Genomic DNA, 23064 nt, shown 5'->3' with positions numbered 1-23064 from the left:
CGGGCCTCTAGTATTTCACCTTCATCGAAATTCGACCACCGCGACCGGGATCGAACTCGCGTCTTTCAGGTCAGCAGTGAAGCGCCATAACCACTGAGCAGCGGAGGCAGCCCAATGTAGGTGGAAATGGCGAGAGGCTCATCGGACAGCATTAAAAACAGCAATAACTTATGTTCCCCTCAAAGAATGTGCCAGACACTTGCAAGATGGCAACTTCTTACGCCCATGAAAGAAATCGTACGGTAACTAACCCCTCTCTCCTCTCCCACTACCGACCCATACCACCTTCCTGCCCTGTGTGCAATGCTCAAAAGGCAAACCTGACTGATATCTTCGGGATCTGTCCGGCTTCCCCTCCACCCAGCAGGCCGGAGCCACTCCAAACATGGGAGGACTGGGAGACCTCACTACGCTCCACAGATCAGGCACGACAGAAGATCGTCGCCACCTGTGCGGCCAGCGTCATGGACCTTTTAGCGTGAACGGTTGAGTGCGGTGTGGTCGTGCGGGGACCCAGGGGTCCCGGGAGGCCCGAATTCCTCAGCACAATAAAGTCTTTCTCTCTCTCACTCTCATGCCGTTCATTGCGTTTAAAATTTTGTGCCTGCACCCCTTTAAGGACTATATACACCAAATTTTTTCTTGCGTGTTTTCTCCTTTCAAACGATATCGTAGACATTCGTATACATGAAGCACCCTGTGGTATTTGTGTACGACCGCTAAATAGTTTACAATTGAATTTCTTCTTCACGCTGTTTCGGTTTCGTCGACCGAAGGACGACTGTGACGTCAAGTTGATGTTTTGGCCACGTGATCAACTGGAAAAACTTTAATATAATCACTAACAGGCTTGTCATTCCATGCCTTGGAAGATGCTGGATTAAATGTCATGGTGAATTAAATCTACATATCAGCGATTATATTACAGTTTTTCTAGTAGATCACGCGAACAAACCGTCAACTTGACGTCACAGTCGTCATTCAGTCAATGAAACCGAAACAGCACGAGAGAAGAAATTCAATCAAATTATTTAGCGCTTGTAGGAAAATACCACACGGTAATTCATGTATTCTAATGTCTAACGCATCGTTTGACAGAAGAAAACATGCAATAAAATTACACTAACTGCCCACTGAAAGAGAAGACACTTTCGCAAGGCAGCAAAGCTACCTAAGGTACAAGATGGTAGGTTCCAAAATTATTTACCTGGATGAGATATGTGCAACGGCAGCAAGCGCAGTGTTGGTGGAAGGACAGAACGGCGAGCGTGTGCTGCTTGTGCCAAGATCAGGACAACCATGGCCTGGAGCAGGCTGCCAGGGAAGGGCCACCGCATCATTGTGATGCACATCAGCAGTGAGAAAGGCCCATCAACGGCTGCCTGTATGTTTCCTGCAGAAAAAACGAAAAGGGTGAAGACTGCTATGAAGATACGGGTGGCAATCATTTTGAGATGTTTGCACTCATGTGCTCCAGAGGCAGAGAAAAGAAACATCGTAGCAAAACACAAGCAGTTGTGCCATTCACATCTGGACGAAGCAATGCCGACAACAGTTTTACACAAAGAAGCAGTTCAGCAGTAGCTGACAGAGAGAACACTAATGGAACGCTATGATGCCAACAATGTGGCTCCCATAAATCATGAAGCTGCCCAAACTGTGTGTTGTCAAATACCATGTAGGTGTCGCTGTGGCGAGGGCTGGCAACGTCAAGCTCTGGCTCCCACCTAAGCTTTAACCTATGGAGTTTCTCTGGGTACAAGTTAATAATGATACCAAGAATGAGCATAAAGATTTATGGCTTCCTTCGGTTGAAGCACTGGTCATAAACAAGACACCAACGGTTTCAGCAGAAAAGTGGAGGAATTGTGCACACCACGCCATGAATAATGATGAAAAATTCAGAACAAACTCTGCCAGCGGCCCTCATATTCATTAACACATACGAGTTTCACAAAACATAACTATGTAGCACATCGGCTCTGGGATGCATCACAATAGTAAACCAACGCTAACATCTCTTGCACTGCAAATTAAGACTCTATATCACCAAGTTATCAGGCTTCCAAACGTTGGAAGTGATATGCCAGGTTTAACTTCCTGAAGGAACACATGGGCTATGAAGAACACCACAGTGGACGGCTCTGGATTAATTTAGACCGTATGGGGTTCTTCAACGTGCATTGACGTCGCACAGCACACCGTTGTTTTTATGTTTTGCCACCGTCGAAATACTGCCACTGCAGCAGGATCGGGCTCAAACCCGCGACCCTGAGATCAGCAGCCGAACGCCAAAGCCACTAAATCATATGGCGGGTGCTTCCAAATTTTCATCTAGCTGCTTTTTCTATGGACTGCTTTCCTGTCTCACTAAAGAATACAATACTTGCTTTAACTATTCGCTTAGTAATTCTTTAGGCATGCTGTTTTGTCTTCGCTGAGAACGAATAAACAACTGAGGCTCCTCAACCTTCACGCTGTCAGCAGGCAAAGGACACCTGCAGCTGCATTCCTTTAATACAAGCACATGCATCAGTTTTTGTGGTTATACGCAGGTTCGAGTGGAACGTCAATTCTTATACATGTCCGACATGAGTATGACGACATCCATACAGACACAAGGCAGCAACGGGAAACTGCAATACGGGCACTGCCTTTGATAAAAACAACTTACTTGTGTGGTGCATTCTTTTCAGCCATCTCCTGCTTCTCGATACAGCTAACTCATTGTTAGAAGCATACAGTAGCAGTGAGCCACTCACAACTTGCCTCCGCGTCCCCCGGCTCTGCTTCTTGCATCGACCCTTTTTCCTTTAAAAGCGCTTACATCGAAAGGTGGGCGACCTGTCACATTTGCAAACAGCGCGCCTGTTTTGCACCTTGCTAGCCATGACGAAGCAAGTACGCATCGAAATGTTCACTGAATGTGGGGGAAGATAGAAATACAAGAAAAGCATTTAACGCTCTAGCACACAAATTCAATACGACGCAAATTTTTATTTTTCTCGTCGAGCAGCCACGATCTACCACTGACGCTGATACTGTAGAAGCTTGGGCAAGTTGGTGTGACATGGTTTTTTCAGCAGCGCAGGGGACAAAGGACGGGACAAGTGCACAGACACGGCGCTGAACTTACATCCGGTTTATTGAGGTGGTTTTCACTACTTAAATACAGTGGCAACCAATCTCAAATGAAAAGACAGATACACAAAACAGATTGACGAAAATGACAATTCCTGAGCACAGGTCTACAGTGGCACAAGACCAGCTGCGCACGTTTTTCTATTCTCATCAAGGAAACGTAGTTCTTTATCAGACAGAGCTAATGAGGCAACGCTTACGCATTCATCTTTGAATTTATGGATTTCATGAGCTTCAATGATTTCACGAGTGATTTTTGTTCTATTATCTGATAGCACTCGACACTGAGTGAAAACAGGATAACACGGTGGTTTTTTGTTCTTTTTTCTTTCCTCTGTGCAGTCTCTGCAATGAATGCCAAGGTGACGGGAAGCGGTGCCGCTCACGTTGTTGTTGTGTTCCCGCAGCCGGACGTTGAGGCAACGACCAGTTTGCCCCGTGTAGTGCTTGCCACATGTAAGCGGAAACCTGTACACAACATTGCTGCTACATGGTACAAAACCTTTTTGGTGTTTCTTATCGCAGCCAACTATCCTTTCATTGCTGCTGTTTACAATATGGCAGAGTTTGGAAAGCTTATCGGGCGCGGAAAAAAACAACGTTTACAACGGCACGCGCTCCCACCCTTTTCAGATTATGTGAAATGCGGTGTATATAAGGAATAACCACATACTTTCTTTTTTCTTCCTTGGGCCTTTCAGTGGAATCTCTGCGGCCTGAATTAATGATTTCTCTTAGCAGGCTCTGTGATATTGCAATCAGAAGGTCGGAAGGGTATCCTGCTGCTTGTAAGCGTACCACCTGATTTTGATAGCTGTCTTGCATCGCATGATGGCATGATTTTTCTAGGGCATTTCTTAAACGCAACTTTGCGATGCCGCGCTTTACAAGCTTAGAATGTGCAGAAGCGAAAGGCGTGAGGGGCTTCTGGCATCGTGGCTCGTAACGCCAGCACACATGGCTATTCTTGAGGAACATGGCAAGATCTAAAAAACGTAACTTTCCTTCAGAAGGCGTTTCATGCGTCAAAACAACAGGGTCAAGACAGGTGTGAAAAATTGATAAAACTTTCGAGACCGAGGCCCCTGCGTCAGTAACTGCACATGTCATCAAAACTAAAAAATCATCTACAAACCTAAAAACACGAGCCACGCTTTCGTGGAGATGACTATCAAGGAGCTTGTCATGGTGCGCGAGATAAATGTCGCCCAGTATCGGAGCTATGCATGAACCAATGCAGACGCCATTGCTCTGGAGGTAAACAGATTCATTCCAGGTGAAAAATGTGGAGTTAAGGTAAAAAGTAAGGAGTTCCAAGAAGTTGCTATTGGTGATGCCTGCCGAATTCTGGAAAGCTACCACACCAAAGGAATCAATTGCATTCTTCAACGCTTGCCAGCAGTTTCTTTTGCGGAAGGGAATAATATAAATCTTTTATATCGATAGAGCAGGCCGAAAAGCCTTTCCCTGGGTTTTGTTGCAAGAAAGCGATTACTTGGTTAGAACTCTTCACCTGAAAAGGGTCGTCAATGGTTAAGAGGTTCAGCTTGTCTTGCAAAAAATAACGCGACAGACTTTTGCCATGTGCCATCCTCGGAGACTATTGCTCGAAGTGGGCAGTCCAGCTTGTGAGTTTTGGCTGTGAAGAATATCTTTAAGCAGGACCCCTTGCTTTTCTCTATACACTTGGCTAGGGATTCCAAATTCATTTGTGCACACATTTTCCGTGCTCGGGCTTTCACTTTACTTAGAGCGACATCGCTTCTCTGCCGGAAAGTTGAACTGATAGCATTTTCTGCCTTCGATAAGTAGAGCGCTTTTGGCATCACAGCAAATCCTCCCTCTTTATCAGCCTGTAATAGGGTCAGCGAGTTGTTCTTTAAAAACGAAACGGTGAATTTGATTGGAATTCTACACCTGGTAGGTTTACACTTTGCCAAAATGTCCACTCCATCTGAAACACATCGGTCCACTTCAGGAGCCGCTGCTAAGCTGGAAACTTGTCTCACCATCGCAAGAAGTTCCGGTGCCGATCGCCTGGATTCCACGGCGAACTTTGGTCCTCGTCTAAGGACGCCTTGTACTTGTTCCGGCAAGGACACTTCACCATAGGTGTGGACCGGACTGAAGCTTTCCTGATGCGTCCTCTTAGTGATGGCTCGAAGCTGCGGCAGCGCGCACTGCCATAAGAATTCCGTAGTCCTGTCTGCCGTCTGAGGTCCACCGCCGCCATTCAAGTGCACCATGAGCTGAAGATGTGCCGCTGTGTGCTCTCAGGAAGAGCCATTCTCTGTAGAGGCAAAATCACTCGTCAAATCATTGAAGCTCATGAAATCCATAAATTCAAAGATGAATGCGTAAGCGTTGCCTCAATAGCTCTGTCTGATAAAGTACTACGTTTCCTTGATGAGAATAGAAAAACGTGCGCAGCTGGTCTTGTGCCACTGTAGACCTGTGCTCAGGAATTGTCATTTTCGTCAATCTGTTTTGTGTATCTGTCTTTTCATTTGAGATTGGTTGCCACTGTACTTAAGTAGTGAAAATCACCTCAATAAACCTGTTGTAAGTTCAGCGCCGTGTCTGTGCACTTGTCACGTCCTTTGTCCCCTGCGCTGCTGAAAAAACCGCTGACGAGCGAAGGCACGGAGGGGACACAAGGACATGTTCCTGGAAAATTTTAAAAGTTTTCGAGCAGCCAGCTACGCAGAAGTACGACCCTTTACGTCACTGAAGACTTACATTTAAATATATTCGCGACTAATCAATACTCCACACTATGTAATATCAAAACACAAGCTTATCACAACAGCGGGCTGAAACGGACAGGGAGAGCAGCAGACACGACCCGCTCACGCTTCGCGGCCTGGCCAACAGGCGGCGCAGCCAATACAATGAGCATGGGCTATAGTTTTCATGCGTCTGTGTCAAAGTAGGTGCTATGTAAAATGCGTTTGATCTTTCATCATAGATCCCAGCATGGTGACAATCTTCCTTGTTGAACATGTCTGCTGTACACCTAAGGGACTTGACTAAGAAGCAAACAAGTGGAGTTTTTTTTCTCGTAATGCAATGAGAAACAATCTTTAATTGCTACAGTTCTGGCAAGATAGAGACTTGGGACATACTGTGAATAAAACATGTGCATTTGTCAGCAAAATGCTTGGTGTTAGTGCATGGACAGTGTTTAATGGAAAGAAGGAGAGGCAAGAGTAAGCAGGTGGAAGTGGTCGACACCCAGCACAGAATGGCCAGGAAGTGGAGATTAGCGGCGTAGCACCCTGTATGACAACTTCCCAAAGCTGGCATTGAGGTCATGGATGCACAACTTTTCCCAGCACTATGTTAGATGGTAACTGCATGGCATATGCTTTAAAGGGGTCCAGACACAAAGTTTTTCGGCGTCAGTTTATTTGCCTTCAAAGAGGCCTACGGGCCTAGCAATCATGAAAATAAGAGCAAAACACCAGTGCACAGTGTGAATAATTAATTACAAGCCATTTTGTACACAAAGCCTTTGGTCTCAGTCAGCGCCAGCGCTGAAGTGAACAACACCCGAGTTCAGCGACGTCACAATAATTAAAGCAAGTGCACAATGACATCACTCGATGTGGGTGGAAATAGTTTCGTTTATGGGGGTTAAACGTCCGAAAGCGACTCAGGCTATGAGGGACGTTGTAGTGAAGGGCTCCGCAAAATTTCCACCACCTGGGGTTCTTTAATGTGCACTGACGTCGAATGGTACACGGGCCTCTAGTATTTCACCTCCATCGAAATTCGACCACCGCGACCGGGATCGAACTCGCGTCTTTCAGGTCAGCAGTGAAGCGCCATAACCACTGAGCAGCGGAGGCAGCCCAATGTAGGTGGAAATGGCGAGAGGCTCATCGGACAGCATTAAAAACAGCAATAACTTATGTTCCCCTCAAAGAATGTGCCAGACACTTGCAAGATGGCAACTTCTTACGCCCATGAAAGAAATCGTACGGTAACTAACCCCTCTCTCCTCTCCCACTACCGACCCATACCACCTTCCTGCCCTGTGTGCAATGCTCAAAAGGCAAACCTGACTGATATCTTCGGGATCTGTCCGGCTTCCCCTCCACCCAGCAGGCCGGAGCCACTCCAAACATGGGAGGACTGGGAGACCTCACTACGCTCCACAGATCAGGCACGACAGAAGATCGTCGCCACCTGTGCGGCCAGCGTCATGGACCTTTTAGCCTGAACGGTTGAGTGCGGTGTGGTCGTGCGGGGACCCAGGGGTCCCGGGAGGCCCGAATTCCTCTGCACAATAAAGTCTTTCTCTCTCTCACTCTCATGCCGTTCATTGCGTTTAAAATTTTGTGCCTGCACCCCTTTAAGGACTATAGACACCAAATTTTTTCTTGCGTGTTTTCTCCTTTCAAACGATATCGTAGACATTCGTATACATGAAGCACCCTGTGGTATTTGTGTACGACCGCTAAATAGTTTACAATTGAATTTCTTCTTCACGCTGTTTCGGTTTCGTCGACCGAAGGACGACTGTGACGTCAAGTTGATGTTTTGGCCACGTGATCAACTGGAAAAACTTTAATATAATCACTAACAGGCTTGTCATTCCATGCCTTGGAAGATGCTGGATTAAATGTCATGGTGAATTAAATCTACATATCAGCGATTATATTGCAGTTTTTCTAGTAGATCACGCGAACAAACCGTCAACTTGACGTCACAGTCGTCATTCAGTCAATGAAACCGAAACAGCACGAGAGAAGAAATTCAATCAAATTATTTAGCGCTTGTAGGAAAATACCACACGGTAATTCATGTATTCTAATGTCTAACGCATCGTTTGACAGAAGAAAACATGCAAAAAAATTACACTAGCTGCCCACTGAAAGAGAAGACACTTTCGCAAGGCAGCAAAGCTACATAAGGTACAAGATGGTAGGTTCCAAAATTATTTACCTGGATGAGATATGTGCAACGGCAGCAAGCGCAGTGCTGGTGGAAGGACAGAACGGCGAGCGTGTGCTGCTTGCGCCAAGATCAGGACAACCATGGCCTGGAGCAGGCTGCCAGGGAAGGGCCACCGCATCATTGTGATGCACATCAGCAGTGAGAAAGGCCCATCAACGGCTCCCTGTATGTTTCCTGCAGAAAAAACGAAAAGGGTGAAGACTGCTATGAAGATACGGGTGGCAACCATTTTGAGATGTTTGCACTCATGTGCTCCAGAGGCAGAGAAAAGAAACATCGTAGCAAAACACAAGCAGTTGTGCCATTCACATCTGGACGAAGCAATGCCGACAACAGTTTTACGCAAAGAAGCAGTTCAGCAGTAGCTGACAGAGAGAACACTAATGGAACGCTATGATGCCAACAATGTGGCTCCCATAAATCATGAAGCTGCCCAAACTGTGTGTTGTCAAATACCATGTAGGTGTCGCTGTGGCGAGGGCTGGCAACGTCAAGCTCTGGCTCCCACCTAGGCTTTAACCTATGGAGTTTCTCTGGGTACAAGTTAATAATGATACCAAGAATGAGCATAAAGATTTATGGCTTCCTTTGGTTGAAGCTCTGGTCATAAACAAGACACCAACGGTTTCAGCAGAAAAGTGGAGGAATTGTGCACACCACGCCATGAATAATGATGAAAAATTCAGAGCAAACTCTGCCAGCGGCCCTCATATTCATTAACACATACGAGTTTCACAAAACATAACTATGTAGCACATCGGCTCTGGGGTGCATCACAATAGTAAACCAGCGCTAACATCTCTTGCACTGCAAATTAAGACTTTACATCACCAAGTTATCAGGCTTCCAAACTTTGGAAGTGATATGCCAGGTTTAACTTCCTGAAGGAACACATGGGCTATGAAGAACACCACAGTGGACGGCTCTGGATTAATTTAGACCGTATGGGGTTCTTCAACGTGCATTGGCGTCGCACAGCACACCATTGTTTTTATGTTTTGCCACCGTCGAAATACTGCCACTGCAGCAGGATCGGGCTCAAACCCGCGACCCTGAGATCAGCAGCCGAACGCCAAAGCCACTAAATCATATGGCGGGTGCTTCCAAATTTTCATCTAGCTGCTTTTTCTATGGACTGCTTTCCTGTCTCACTAAAGAATACAATACTTGCTTTAACTATTCGCTTAATAATTCTTTAGGCATGCTGTTTTGTCTTCGCTGAGAACGAATAAACAACTGAGGCTCCTCAACCTTCACGCTGTCAGCAGGCAAAGGACACCTGCAGCTGCATTCCTTTAATACAAGCACATGCATCAGTTTTTGTGCTTATACGCAGGTTGGAATGGAACGTCAATTCTTATAAATGTCCGACATGAGTATGACGACATCCATACAGACACAAGGCAGCAACGGGAAACTGCAATACGGGCACTGCCTTTGATAAAAACAACTTACTTGTGTGGTGCATTCTTTTCAGCCATCTCCTGCTTCTCGATACAGCTAACTCATTGTTAGAAGCATACAGTAGCAGTGAGCCACTCACAACTTGCCTCCGCGTCCCCCAGCTCTGCTTCTTGCATCGACCCTTTTTCCTTTAAAAGCGCTTACATCGAAAGGTGGGCGACCTGTCACATTTGCAAACAGCGCGCCTGTTTTGCACCTTGCTAGCCATGACGAAGCAAGTACGCATCGAAATGTTCACTGAATGTGGGGGAAGATAGAAATACAAGAAAAGCATTTAACGCTCTAGCGCACAAATTCAATACGACGCAAATTTTTATTTTTCTCGTCGAGCAGCCACGATCTACCACTGACGCTGATACTGTAGAAGCTTGGGCAAGTTGGTGTGACATGGTTTTTTCAGCAGCGCGGGGGACAAAGGACGGGACAAGTGCACAGACACGGCGCTGAACTTACATCCGGTTTATTGAGGTGGTTTTCACTACTTAAATACAGTGGCAACCAATCTCAAATGAAAAGACATATACACAAAACAGATTGACGAAAATGACAATTCCTGAGCACAGGTCTACAGTGGCACAAGACCAGCTGCGCACGTTTTTCTATTCTCATCAAGGAAACGTAGTTCTTTATCAGACAGAGCTAATGAGGCAACGCTTACGCATTCATCTTTGAATTTATGGATTTCATGAGCTTCAATGATTTCACGAGTGATTTTTGTTCTATTATCTGACAGCACTCGACACTGAGTGAAAACAGAATAACACGGTGGTTTTTTGTTCTTTTTTCTTTCCTCTGTGCAGTCTCTGCAATGAATGCCAAGGTGACGGGAAGCGGTGCCGCTCACGTTGTTGTTGTGTTCCCGCAGCCGGACGTTGAGGCAACGACCAGTTTGCCCCGTGTAGTGCTTGCCACATGTAAGCGGAAACCTGTACACAACATTGCTGCTACATGGTACAAAACCTTTTTGGTGTTTCTTATCGCAGCCAACTATCCTTTCATTGCTGCTGTTTACAATATGGCAGAGTTTGGAAAGCTTATCGGGCGCGGAAAAAAACAACGTTTACAACGGCACGCGCTCCCACCCTTTTCAGATTATGTGAAATGCGGTGTAGATAAGGAATAACCACATACTTTCTTTTTTCTTCCTTGGGCCTTTCAGTGGAATCTCTGCGGCCTGAATTAATGATTTCTCTTAGCAGGCTCTGTGATATTGCAATCAGAAGGTCGGAAGGGTATCCTGCTGCTTGTAAGCGTACCACCTGATTTTGATAGCTGTCTTGCATCGCATGATGGCATGATTTTTCTAGGGCATTTCTTAAACGCAACTTTGCGATGCCGCGCTTTACAAGCTTAGAATGTGCAGAAGCGAAAGGCGTGAGGGGCTTCTGGCATCGTGGCTCGTAACGCCAGCACACATGGCTATTCTTGAGGAACATGGCAAGATCTAAAAAACGTAACTTTCCTTCAGAAGGCGTTTCATGCGTCAAAACAAGAGGGTCAAGACAGGTGTGAAAAATTGATAAAACTTTCGAGACCGAGGCCCCTGCGTCAGTAACTGCACATGTCATCAAAACTAAAAAATCATCTACAAACCTAAAAACACGAGCCACGCTTTCGTGGAGATGACTATCAAGGAGCTTGTCATGGTGCGCGAGATAAATGTCGCCCAGTATCGGAGCTATGCATGAACCAATGCAGACGCCATTGCTCTGGAGGTAAACAGATTCATTCCAGGTGAAAAATGTGGAGTTAAGGTAAAAAGTAAGGAGTTCCAAGAAGTTGCTATTGCTGATGCCTACAGAATTCTGGAAAGCTACCACACCAAAGGAATCAATTGCATTCTTCAACGCTTGCCAGCAGTTTCTTTTGCGGAAGGGAATAATATAAATCTTTTATATCGATAGAGCAGGCCGAAAAGCCTTTCCCTGGGTTTTGTTGCAAGAAAGCGATTACTTGGTTAGAACTCTTCACCTGAAAAGGGTCGTCAATGGTTAAGAGGTTCAGCTTGTCTTGCAAAAAATAACGCGACAGACTTTTGCCATGTGCCATCCTCGGAGACTATTGCTCGAAGTGGGCAGTCCAGCTTGTGAGTTTTGGCTGTGAAGAATATCTTTAAGCAGGACCCCTTGCTTTTCTCTATACACTTGGCTAGGGATTCCAAATTCATTTGTGCACACATTTTCCGTGCTCGGGCTTTCACTTTACTTAGAGCGACATCGCTTCTCTGCCGGAAAGTTGAACTGATAGCATTTTCTGCCTTCGATAAGTAGAGCGCTTTTGGCATCACAGCAAAACCTCCCTCTTCATCAGCCTGTAATAGGGTCAGCGAGTTGTTCTTTAAAAACGAAACGGTGAATTTGATTGGAATTCTACACCTGGTAGGTTTACACTTTGCCAAAATGTCCACTCCATCTGAAACACATCGGTCCACTTCAGGAGCCGCTGCTAGGCTGGAAACTTGTCTCACCATCGCAAGAAGTTCCGGTGCCGATCGCCTGGGTTCCACGGCGAACTTCGGTCCTCGTCTAAGGACGTCTTGTACTTGTTCCGGCAAGGACACTTCACCATAGGTGTGGACCGGACTGAAGCTTTCCTGATGCGTCCTCTTAGTGATGGCTCGAAGCTGCGGCAGCGCGCACTGCCATAAGAATTCCGTAGTCCTGTCTGCCGTCTGAGGTCCACCGCCGCCATTCAAGTGCACCATGAGCTGAAGATGTGCCGCTGTGTGCTCTCAGGAAGAGCCATTCTCTGTAGAGGCAAAATCACTCGTCAAATCATTGAAGCTCATGAAATCCATAAATTCAAAGATGAATGCGTAAGCGTTGCCTCAATAGCTCTGTCTGATAAAGTACTACGTTTCCTTGATGAGAATAGAAAAACGTGCGCAGCTGGTCTTGTGCCACTGTAGACCTGTGCTCAGGAATTGTCATTTTCGTCAATCTGTTTTGTGTATCTGTCTTTTCATTTGAGATTGGTTGCCACTGTATTTAAGTAGTGAAAATCACCTCAATAAACCTGTTGTAAGTTCAGCGCCGTGTCTGTGCAATTGTCACGTCCTTTGTACCCTGCGCTGCTGAAAAAACCGCTGACGAGCGAAGGCACGGAGGGGACACAAGGACATGTTCCTGGAAAATTTTAAAAGTTTTCGAGCAGCCAGCTACGCAGAAGTACGACCCTTTACGTCACTGAAGACTTACATTTAAATATATTCGCGACTAATCAATACTCCACACTATGTAATATCAAAACACAAGCTTATCACAACAGCGCGCTGAAACGGACAGGGAGAGCAGCAGACACGACCCGCTCACGCTTCGCGGCCTGGCCAACAGGCGGCGCAGCCAATACAATGAGCATGGGCTATAGTTTTCATGCGTCTGTGTCAAAGTAGGTGCTATGTAAAATGCGTTTGATCTTTCATCATAGATCCCAGCATGGTGACAATCTTCCTTGTTGAACATGTCTGCTGTACACCTAAGGGACTTGACTAAGAAGCAAACAAGTGGAGTTTTTTTTCTCGTAATGCAATGAGAAACAATCTTTAATTGCTACAGTTCTGGCAAGATAGAGACTTGGGACATACTGTGAATAAAACATGTGCATTTGTCAGCAAAATGCTTGGTGTTAGTGCATGGACAGCGTTTAATGGAAAGAAGGAGAGGCAAGAGTAAGCAGGTGGAAGTGGTCGACACCCAGCACAGAATGGCCAGGAAGTGGAGATTAGCAGCGTAGCACCCTGTATGACAACTTCCCAAAGCTGGCATTGAGGTCATGGATGCACAACTTTTCCCAGCACTATGTTAGATGGTAACTGCATGGCATATGCTTTAAAGGGGTCCAGACACAAAGTTTTTCGGTGTCAGTTTATTTGCCTTCAAAGAGGCCTACGGGCCTAGCAATCATGAAAATAAGAGCAAAACACCAGTGCACAGTGTGAATAATTAATTACAAGCCATTTTGTACACAAAGCCTTTGGTCTCAGTTAGCGCCAGCGCTGAAGTGAACAACACCTGAGTTCAGCGACGTCACAATAATTAAAGCAAGTGCACAATGACATCACTCGATGTGGGTGGAAATAGTTTCGTTTATGGGGGTTAAACGTCCGAAAGCGACTCAGGCTATGAGGGACGTTGTAGTGAAGGGCTCCGCAAAATTTCCACCACCTGGGGTTCTTTAATGTGCACTGACGTCGAATGGTACACGGGCCTCTAGTATTTCACCTCCATCGAAATTCGACCACCGCGACCGGGATCGAACTCGCGTCTTTCAGGTCAGCAGTGAAGCGCCATAACCACTGAGCAGCGGAGGCAGCCCAATGTAGGTGGAAATGGCGAGAGGCTCATCGGACAGCATTAAAAACAGCAATAACTTATGTTCCCCTCAAAGAATGTGCCAGACACTTGCAAGATGGCAACTTCTTACGCCCATGAAAGAAATCGTACGGTAACTAACCCCTCTCTCCTCTCCCACTACCGACCCATACCACCTTCCTGCCCTGTGTGCAATGCTCAAAAGGCAAACCTGACTGATATCTTCGGGATCTGTCCGGCTTCCCCTCCACCCAGCAGGCCGGAGCCACTCCAAACATGGGAGGACTGGGAGACCTCACTACGCTCCACAGATCAGGCACGACAGAAGATCGTCGCCACCTGTGCGGCCAGCGTCATGGACCTTTCAGCCTGAACGGTTGAGTGCGGTGTGGTCGTGCGGGGACCCAGGGGTCCCGGGAGGCCCGAATTCCTCTGCACAATAAAGTCTTTCTCTCTCTCACTCTCATGCCGTTCATTGCGTTTAAAATTTTGTGCCTGCACCCCTTTAAGGACTATAGACACCAAATTTTTTCTTGCGTGTTTTCTTCTTTCAAACGATATCGTAGACATTCGTATACATGAAGCACCCTGTGGTATTTGTGTACGACCGCTAAATAGTTTACAATTGAATTTTTTCTTCACGCTGTTTCGGTTTCGTCGACCGAAGGACGACTGTGACGTCAAGTTGATGTTTTGGCCACGTGATCAACTGGAAAAACTTTAATATAATCACTAACAGGCTTGTCATTCCATGCCTTGGAAGATGCTGGATTAAATGTCATGGTGAATTAAATCTACATATCAGCGATTATATTACAGTTTTTCTAGTAGATCACGCGAACAAACCGTCAACTTGACGTCACAGTCGTCATTCAGTCAATGAAACCGAAACAGCACGAGAGAAGAAATTCAATCAAATTATTTAGCGCTTGTAGGAAAATACCACACGGTAATTCATGTATTCTAATGTCTAACGCATCGTTTGACAGAAGAAAACATGCAATAAAATTACACTAACTGCCCACTGAAAGAGAAGACACTTTCGCAAGGCAGCAAACCTACCTAAGGTACAAGATGGTAGGTTCCAAAATTATTTACCTGGATGAGATATGTGCAACGGCAGCAAGCGCAGTGTTGGTGGAAGGACAGAACGGCGAGCGTGTGCTGCTTCTGCCAAGATCAGGACAACCATGGCCTGGAGCAGGCTGCCAGGGAAGGGCCACCGCATCATTGTGATGCACATCAGCAGTGAGAAAGGCCCATCAACGGCCGCCTGTATGTTTCCTGCAGAAAAAACGAAAAGGGTGAAGACTGCTATGAAGATACGGGTGGCAACCATTTTGAGATGTTTGCACTCATGTGCTCCAGAGGCAGACAAAAGAAACATCGTAGCAAAACACAAGCAGTTGTGCCATTCACATCTGGACGAAGCAATGCCGACAACAGTTTTACACAAAGAAGCAGTTCAGCAGTAGCTGACAGAGAGAACACTAATGGAACGCTATGATGCCAACAATGTGGCTCCCATAAATCATGAAGCTGCCCAAACTGTGTGTTGTCAAATACCATGTAGGTGTCGCTGTGGCGAGGGCTGGCAACGTCAAGCTCTGGCTCCCACCTAGGCTTTAACCTATGGAGTTTCTCTGGATACAAGTTAATAATGATACCAAGAATGAGCATAAAGATTTATGGCTTCCTTTGGTTGAAGCTCTGGTCATAAACAAGACACCAACGGTTTCAGCAGAAAAGTGGAGGAATTGTGCAGACCACGCCATGAATAATGATGAAAAATTCAGAGCAAACTCTGCCAGCGGCCCTCATATTCATTAACACATACGAGTTTCACAAAACATAACTATGTAGCACATCGGCTCTGGGATGCATCACAATAGTAAACCAGCGCTAACATCTCTTGCACTGCAAATTAAGACTCTACATCACCAAGTTATCAGGCTTCCAAACTTTGGAAGTGATATGCCAGGTTTAACTTCCTGAAGGAACACATGGGCTATGAAGAACACCACAGTGGACGGCTCTGGATTAATTTAGACCGTATGGGGTTCTTCAACGTGCATTGACGTTGCACAGCACACCATTGTTTTTATGTTTTGCCACCGTCGAAATACTGCCACTGCAGCAGGATCGGGCTCAAACCCGCGACCCTGAGATCAGCAGCCGAACGCCAAAGCCACTAAATCATATGGCGGGTGCTTCCAAATTTTCATCTAGCTGCTTTTTCTATGGACTGCTTTCCTGTCTCACTAAAGAATACAATACTTGCTTTAACTATTCGCTTAGTAATTCTTTAGGCATGCTGTTTTGTCTTCGCTGAGAACGAATAAACAACTGAGGCTCCTCAACCTTCACGCTGTCAGCAGGCAAAGGACACCTGCAGCTGCATTCCTTTAATACAAGCACATGCATCAGTTTTTGTGCTTATACGCAGGTTGGAGTGGAACGTCAATTCTTATAAATGTCCGACATGAGTATGACGACATCCATACAGACACAAGGCAGCAACGGGAAACTGCAATACGGGCACTGCCTTTGATAAAAACAACTTACTTGTGTGGTGCATTCTTTTCAGCCATCTCCTGCTTCTCGATACAGCTAACTCATTGTTAGAAGCATACAGTAGCAGTGAGCCACTCACAACTTGCCTCCGCGTCCCCCGGCTCTGCTTCTTGCATCGACCCTTTTTCCTTTAAAAGCGCTTACATCGAAAGGTGGGCGACCTGTCACATTTGCAAACAGCGCGCCTGTTTTGCACCTTGCTAGCCATGACGAAGCAAGTACGCATCGAAATGTTCACTGAATGTGGGGGAAGATAGAAATACAAGAAAAGCATTTAACGCTCTAGCACACAAATTCAATACGACGCAAATTTTTATTTTTCTCGTCGAGCAGCCACGATCTACCACTGACGCTGATACTGTAGAAGCTTGGGCAAGTTGGTGTGACATGGTTTTTTCAGCAGCGCAGGGGACAAAGGACGGGACAAGTGCACAGACACGGCGCTGAACTTACATCCGGTTTATTGAGGTGGTTTTCACTACTTAAATACAGTGGCAACCAATCTCAAATGAAAAGACAGATACACAAAACAGATTGACGAAAATGACAATTCCTGAGCACAGGTCTACAGTGGCACAAGACCAGCTGCGCACGTTTTTCTATTCTCATCAAGGAAACGTAGTTCTTTATCAGACAGAGCTAATGAGGCAACGCTTACGCATTCATCTTTGAATTTATGGATTTCATGAGCTTCAATGATTTCACGAGTGATTTTTGTTCTATTATCTGATAGCACTCGACACTGAGTGAAAACAGGATAACACGGTGGTTTTTTGTTCTTTTTTCTTTCCTCTGTGCAGTCTCTGCAATGAATGCCAAGGTGACGGGAAGCGGTGCCGCTCACGTTGTTGTTGTGTTCCCGCAGCCGGACGTTGAGGCAACGACCAGTTTGCCCCGTGTAGTGCTTGCCACATGTAAGCGGAAACCTGTACACAACATTGCTGCTACATGGTACAAAACCTTTTTGGTGTTTCTTATCGCAGCCAACTATCCTTTCATTGCTGCTGTTTACAATATGGCAGAGTTTGGAAAGCTTATCGGGCGCGGAAAAAAACAACGTTTACAACGGCACGCGCTCCCACCCTTTTCAGATTATGTGAAATGCGGTGTATATAAGGAATAACCACATACTTTCTTTTTTCTTCCTTGGGCCTTTCAGTGGAATCTCTGCGGCCTGAATTAATGATTTCTCTTAGCAGGCTCTGTGATATTGCAATCAGAAGGTCGGAAGGGTATCCTGCTGCTTGTAAGCGTACCACCTGATTTTGATAGCTGTCTTGCATCGCATGATGGCATGATTTTTCTAGGGCATTTCTTAAACGCAACTTTGCGATGCCGCGCTTTACAAGCTTAGAATGTGCAGAAGCGAAAGGCGTGAGGGGCTTCTGGCATCGTGGCTCGTAACGCCAGCACACATGGCTATTCTTGAGGAACATGGCAAGATCTAAAAAACGTAACTTTCCTTCAGAAGGCGTTTCATGCGTCAAAACAACAGGGTCAAGACAGGTGTGAAAAATTGATAAAACTTTCGAGACCGAGGCCCCTGCGTCAGTAACTGCACATGTCATCAAAACTAAAAAATCATCTACAAACCTAAAAACACGAGCCACGCTTTCGTGGAGATGACTATCAAGGAGCTTGTCATGGTGCGCGAGATAAATGTCGCCCAGTATCGGAGCTATGCATGAACCAATGCAGACGCCATTGCTCTGGAGGTAAACAGATTCATTCCAGGTGAAAAATGTGGAGTTAAGGTAAAAAGTAAGGAGTTCCAAGAAGTTGCTATTGGTGATGCCTGCCGAATTCTGGAAAGCTACCACACCAAAGGAATCAATTGCATTCTTCAACGCTTGCCAGCAGTTTCTTTTGCGGAAGGGAATAATATAAATCTTTTATATCGATAGAGCAGGCCGAAAAGCCTTTCCCTGGGTTTTGTTGCAAGAAAGCGATTACTTGGTTAGAACTCTTCACCTGAAAAGGGTCGTCAATGGTTAAGAGGTTCAGCTTGTCTTGCAAAAAATAACGCGACAGACTTTTGCCATGTGCCATCCTCGGAGACTATTGCTCGAAGTGGGCAGTCCAGCTTGTGAGTTTTGGCTGTGAAGAATATCTTTAAGCAGGACCCCTTGCTTTTCTCTATACACTTGGCTAGGGATTCCAAATTCATTTGTGCACACATTTTCCGTGCTCGGGCTTTCACTTTACTTAGAGCGACATCGCTTCTCTGTTGGAAAGTTGAACTGATAGCATTTTCTGCCTTCGATAAGTAGAGCGCTTTTGGCATCACAGCAAAACCTCCCTCTTTATCAGCCTGTAATAGGGTCAGCGAGTTGTTCTTTAAAAACGAAACGGTGAATTTGATTGGAATTCTACACCTGGTAGGTTTACACTTTGCCAAAATGTCCACTCCATCTGAAACACATCGGTCCACTTCAGGAGCCGCTGCTAGGCTGGAAACTTGTCTCACCATCGCAAGAAGTTCCGGTGCCGATCGCCTGGGTTCCACGGCGAACTTTGGTCCTCGTCTAAGGACGTCTTGTACTTGTTCCGGCAAGGACACTTCACCATAGGTGTGGACCGGACTAAAGCTTTCCTGATGCGTCCTCTTAGTGATGGCTCGAAGCTGCGGCAGCGCGCATTGCCATAAGAATTCCGTAGTCCTGTCTGCCGTCTGAGGTCCACCGCCGCCATTCAAGTGCACCATGAGCTGAAGATGTGCCGCTGTGTGCTCTCAGGAAGAGCCATTCTCTGTAGAGGCAAAATCACTCGTCAAATCATTGAAGCTCATGAAATCCATAAATTCAAAAATGAATGCGTAAGCGTTGCCTCAATAGCTCTGTCTGATAAAGTACTACGTTTCCTTGATGAGAATAGAAAAACGTGCGCAGCTGGTCTTGTGCCACTGTAGACCTGTGCTCAGGAATTGTCATTTTCGTCAATCTGTTTTGTGTATCTGTCTTTTCATTTGAGATTGGTTGCCACTGTATTTAAGTAGTGAAAATCACCTCAATAAACCTGTTGTAAGTTCAGCGCCGTGTCTGTGCAATTGTCACGTCCTTTGTCCCCTGCGCTGCTGAAAAAACCGCTGACGAGCGAAGGCACGGAGGGGACCTAAGGACATGTTTCTGGAAAATTTTAAAAGTTTTCGAGCAGCCAGCTACGCAGAAGTACGACCCTTTACGTCACTGAAGACTTACATTTAAATATATTCGAGACTAATCAATACTCCACACTATGTAATATCAAAACACAAGCTTATCACAACAGCGCGCTGAAACGGACAGGGAGAGCAGCAGACACGACCCGCTCACGCTTCGCGGCCTGGCCAACAGGCGGCGCAGCCAATGCAATGAGCATGGGCTATAGTTTTCATGCGTCTGTGTCAAAGTAGGTGCTATGTAAAATGCGTTTGATCTTTCATCATAGATACCAGCATGGTGACAATCTTCCTTGTTGAACATGTCTGCTGTACACCTAAGGGACTTCACTAAGAAGCAAACAAGTGGAGTTTTTTTTCTCGTAATGCAATGAGAAACAATCTTTAATTGCTACAGTTCTGGCAAGATAGAGACTTGGGACATACTGTGAATAAAACATGTGCATTTGTCAGCAAAATGCTTGTTGTTAGTGCATGGACAGCGTTTAATGGAAAGAAGGAGAGGCAAGAGTAAGCAGGTGGAAGTGGTCGACACCCAGCACAGAATGGCCAGGAAGTGGAGATTAGCGGCGTAGCACCCTGTATGACAACTTCCCAAAGCTGGCATTGAGGTCATGGATGCACAACTTTTCCCAGCACTATGTTAGATGGTAACTGCATGGCATATGCTTTAAAGGGGTCCAGACACAAAGTTTTTCGGTGTCAGTTTATTTGCCTTCAAAGAGGCCTACGGGCCTAGCAATCATGAAAATAAGAGCAAAACACCAGTGCACAGTGTGAATAATTAATTAAGAGCCATTTTGTACACAAAGCCTTTGGTCTCAGTTAGCGCCAGCGCTGAAGTGAACAACACCTGAGTTCAGCGACGTCACAATAATTAAAGCAAGTGCACAATGACGTCACTCGATGTGGGTGGAAATAGTTTCGTTTATGGGGGTTAAACGTCCGAAAGCGACTCAGGCTATGAGGGACGTTGTAGTGAAGGGCTCCGCAAAATTTCCACCACCTGGGGTTCTTTAATGTGCACTGACGTCGAATGGTACACGGGCCTCTAGAATTTCACCTCCATCGAAATTCGACCACCGCGACCGGGATCGAACTCGCGTCTTTCAGGTCAGCAGTGAAGCGCCATAACCACTGAGCCGCGGAGGCAGCCCAATGTAGGTGGAAATGGCGAGAGGCTCATCGGACAGCATTAAAAACAGCAATAACTTATGTTCCCCTCAAAGAATGTGCCAGACACTTGCAAGATGGCAACTTCTTACGCCCATGAAAGAAATCGTACGGTAACTAACCCCTCTCTCCTCTCCCACTACCGACCCATACCACCTTCCTGCCCCTGTGTGCAATGCTCAAAAGGCAAACCTGACTGATATCTTCGGGATCTGTCCGGCTTCCCCTCCACCCAGCAGGCCGGAGCCACTCTAAACATGGGAGGACTGGGAGACCTCACTACGCTCCACAGATCAGGCACGACAGAAGATCGTCGCCACCTGTGCGGCCAGCGTCATGGACCTTTTAGCCTGAACGTTTGAGTGCGGTGTGGTCGTACGGGGACCCAGGGGTCCTGGGAGGCCCGAATTCCTCTGCACAATAAAGTCTTTCTCTCTCTCACACTCATGCCGTTCATTGCGTTTAAAATTTTGTGTCTGCACCCCTTTAAGGACTATAGACACCAAATTTTTTCTTGCGTGTTTTCTTCTTTCAAACGATATCTTAGACATTCGTATACATGAAGCACCCTGTGGTATTTGTGTACGAACGCTAAATAATTTATAATTGAATTTCTTCTTCACGGTGTTTCGGTTTCATCGACCGAAGGACGACTGTGACGTCAAGTTGATGTTTTGGCCACGTGATCAACTGGAAAAACTTTAATATAATCACTAACAGGCTTGTCATTCCATGCCTTGGAAGATGCTGGATTAAATGTCATGGTGAATTAAATCTACATATCAGCGATTATATTGCAGTTTTTCTAGTAGATCACGCGAACAAACCGTCAACTTGACGTCACAGTCGTCATTCAGTCAATGAAACCGAAACAGCACGAGAGAAGAAATTCAATCAAATTATTTAGCGCTTGTAGGAAAATACCACACGGTAATTCATGTATTCTAATGTCTAACGCATCGTTTGACAGAAGAAAACATGCAAAAAAATTACACTAGCTGCCCACTGAAAGAGAAGACACTTTCGCAAGGCAGCAAAGCTACATAAGGTACAAGATGGTAGGTTCCAAAATTATTTACCTGGATGAGATATGTGCAACGGCAGCAAGCGCAGTGTTGGTGGAAGGACAGAACAGCGAGCGTGTGCTGCTTGTGCCAAGATCAGGACAACCATGGCCTGGAGCAGGCTGCCAGGGAAGGGCCACCGCATCATTGTGATGCACATCAGCAGTGAGAAAGGCCCATCAACGGCCGCCTGTATGTTTCCTGCAGAAAAAACGAAAAGGGTGAAGACTGCTATGAAGATACGGGTGGCAATCATTTTGAGATGTTTGCACTCATGTGCTCCAGAGGCAGAGAAAAGAAACATCGTAGCAAAACACAAGCAGTTGTGCCATTCACATCTGGACGAAGCAATGCCGACAACAGTTTTACACAAAGAAGCAGTTCAGCAGTAGCTGACAGAGAGAACACTAATGGAACGCTATGATGCCAACAATGTGGCTCCCATAAATCATGAAGCTGCCCAAACTGTGTGTTGTCAAATACCATGTAGGTGTCGCTGTGGCGAGGGCTGGCAACGTCAAGCTCTGGCTCCCACCTTAGCTTTAACCTATGGAGTTTCTCTGGGTACAAGTTAATAATGATACCAAGAATGAGCATAAAGATTTATGGCTTCCTTTGGTTGAAGCTCTGGTCATAAACAAGACACCAACGGTTTCAGCAGAAAAGTGGAGCAATTGTGCACACCACGCCATGAATAATGATGAAAAATTCAGAGCAAACTCTGCCAGCGGCCCTCATATTCATTAACACATACGAGTTTCACAAAACATAACCATGTAGCACATCGGCTCTGGGATGCATCACAATAGTAAACCAGCGCTAACATCTCTTGCACTGCAAATTAAGACTTTACATCACCAAGTTATCAGGCTTCCAAACTTTGGAAGTGATATGCCAGGTTTAACTTCCTGAAGGAACACATGGGCTATGAAGAACACCACAGTGGACGGCTCCAGATTTATACCGTATGGGGTTCTTCAACGTGCATTGACGTCGCACAGCACACCGTTGTTTTTATGTTTTGCCACCGTCGAAATACTGCCACTGCAGCAGGATCGGGCTCAAACCCGCGACCCTGAGATCAGCAGCCGAACGCCAAAGCCACTAAATCATATGGCGGGTGCTTCCAAATTTTCATCTAGCTGCTTTTTCTATGGACTGCTTTCCTGTCTCACTAAAGAATACAATACTTGCTTTAACTATTCGCTTAGTAATTCTT

The 23064-nt window shown here is 45.9% G+C and overlaps 2 long non-coding RNA genes across 2 annotated transcripts in view; both read right to left on the bottom strand.

Moving 5' to 3' along the window:
* Nucleotides 1-1209: 1209 nt before the first annotated feature.
* LOC144115459 (uncharacterized) overlaps nt 1210-23064 on the bottom strand; it is a 116867-nt gene continuing 95012 nt past the window's right edge. Inside the window, exon 4 of the long non-coding RNA XR_013311399.1 lies at nt 1210-1393. This is a non-coding gene — a long non-coding RNA (uncharacterized LOC144115459). The remainder of the gene's footprint in view (nt 1394-23064) is intronic.
* The window catches only part of LOC144115458 (uncharacterized), a 58439-nt gene continuing 43472 nt past the window's right edge, over nt 8098-23064 (bottom strand). Inside the window, exon 2 of the long non-coding RNA XR_013311396.1 lies at nt 8098-8277. This is a non-coding gene — a long non-coding RNA (uncharacterized LOC144115458). The remainder of the gene's footprint in view (nt 8278-23064) is intronic.

Source organism: Amblyomma americanum, chromosome 1 (genome assembly GCF_052857255.1).
Source record: "Amblyomma americanum isolate KBUSLIRL-KWMA chromosome 1, ASM5285725v1, whole genome shotgun sequence".
NCBI lineage: Eukaryota > Metazoa > Arthropoda > Arachnida > Ixodida > Ixodidae > Amblyomma > Amblyomma americanum.
The sequence above is the reverse complement of the archived record's forward strand: the minus strand, read 5'-3'. Positions and strand labels throughout refer to the sequence as shown.